We start from the raw sequence: 2500 nt of genomic DNA on the forward strand, positions 1-2500 counted from the left end.
TGAGGAAGAACATGGCTTTCAAGCAAATGTAAACGTTTGAAAAATATTAGTGCATTATTGAGTATTCTGTTAGTAGATTGTTTGATTTGTAGTTTTCTGGTATTCTGGAATGAATGGCTTGTCGCATATCGATTGCAACGTTTACCTGTAGGTTTGCATGCAGCTATGAAACTAAATAATATTTATGAACTGTTTAAAAGAAAATACGTCCTCTGAAAAAAATGTTTTTGTTTAGAATTCCGTACTGAGATTTCGAGATCAGGTTTAGGACGCCTGTACTAATGATTGCATTGTATTTTAGTTTAAAGTTTATCGTTATTTTATGTAATTTTTACCTTTTTCTCAACGTCAGGCATAAAAGAGTTTTTATTATTCTATATATCTTTCAATGAATAAGATTTATCCTGCTATTTTCATTAAGTCTCCTTCGTTTGGTTATTGTAGGTAAATTAATTAATTTCTTTCTTTTCTATATTCCTGGTAGAATAACAACATTGGGTTAAATCTTCATCCTTGTCTTCATAAAAATTACAGTTTACACTTCCCCTTTGTACCTCTTTATAATGTTGAAAGAATTGCATTTTGTACTTTAATGAAATCCCTCTAACATTTACTGAAAATAGGTATATTTATAAAAGGCTATTTTCCTTTGTGTTTTCCTATATTATGCATCATTGTTACATTATTACATTTCAGGAAACAAGTCAGTATAAAAAGATATATATTGTATTGTCTTATATTATACATCATTGTTACATTATTACATTTCAGGAAACAAGTCAGTATAAAAAGATATATATTGTATTGTCTTATATTATACATCATTGTTACATTATTACATTTCAGGAAACAAGTCAGTATAAAAAGATATATATTGTATTGTCTTATATTATACATCATTGTTACATTATTACATTTCAGGAAACAAGTCAGTGTACAATTAAAGATTGAAAGTCGTTTTGAAGAGAAACAAATTCGGTCATTTCAAGGAGACAACGTCGCGCTAACTTTGGGCTTAGCCATATCATTGCTCTAATTATCTTGGCATATCAAGTATAGTTACACCAATGTAATCTCTTCTTTGTTTCGTATACCTCTGCGACTTTGCGAATGCTGCAGATACTCTCGCTTGAGTAGCAATTGTGGTAAGGGAAAATATGTGTGTGTGTATGTATATATATATGTATATATATATATATATGTGTGTGTATATGTATGTATGTATACATATAATATAATATAATATAATATAATATATATAAATATTTATATATATATATATATATATATGTATATATATATGTATATATATATATATATATATATTTATTTATACATATAATATAATTTATAGTCTTACATGTACACACATATGTGATATATATATATATGTACATATATATATATATATATAGATTGATATATGTATACAAATGTATATATATATATATATATATATGTATATATATACAGTATATATATATATATATGTGTGTGTGTGTGTGTGTATTCCTTCGTAATTTTACTGGATATTTTGGATGATTTCATACGAATGAAACTTAATAAAAACAGATTGCATTTTTTTCAGAAGATTGGTAATGACTTTAGGCCAAATGCTAAGAATGGTTATTACATGCATCGCTTAGCATATTTGGCACTGTTAGTTTGTTAATGATGTATATTATTATTGAACTTGTGAAATTTTCGATTTAATAATAGGATAAGGTTTATTTCTTGGCTCGGCAAATTAGTCACCTTTCTAAACCTGTTCTAAATGCGTGAAGAGGTCAGCATTAAAATAGACTTTTTATTGTACCAACCGTGTGTCCTACGACATTCATAGGCCTACGGCATTCATGGGCGTGTATCCTACGGCATTCATAGGCGTGTGTGTCCTACGGCATTCATAGGCGTGTCCTATGACATTCATAGGCCTACGGCATTCATGGCGGGCTCGTCACGGGGTAGGTGGGAAGGGGGGGGGGGGAGGCGGGAGGAGCGAGTCACTCCGTGGTCACCAATGTGACGGGCCGAGTGAAGGTTGTGACTCAAAGGCAGGATGAAAGCATCTGAGTGAGTTTATTATAGAACACTCTCCTTTAGATACAAAAGGTCAAGGCAACAGGAAATTTCATGTTCAAATCAACACCGTTACCATTGAGAAAAACAGACATGTTTTTTTTTCAGGTTCTTTTTAGTGCGAGGGGAGAACGAAGAAAAATTGAAATATATATATATATATATATATAAGAATTTGTTTATAGATATATTGAGTAGATCGTACTCAACCAGTAAAATTACATACTCGATTTTATGGGTAAAAAAACAAAGAAGTTTTTATTGAACACACTTTGATAAATTATGCATATGACCATAATTAAAACAAATACCATTTGATATTGCCACTATATGAGACTTAATGAATATAGGGATCACCTCCATTGTCTTATTTAAACAAATAATTAACCCCTTCATTCAGCTAAACGATAAACAATGAATA

This window comes from Palaemon carinicauda, chromosome 42, assembly GCF_036898095.1.
Source record: "Palaemon carinicauda isolate YSFRI2023 chromosome 42, ASM3689809v2, whole genome shotgun sequence".
NCBI classification, from domain to species: Eukaryota; Metazoa; Arthropoda; class Malacostraca; order Decapoda; family Palaemonidae; genus Palaemon; species Palaemon carinicauda.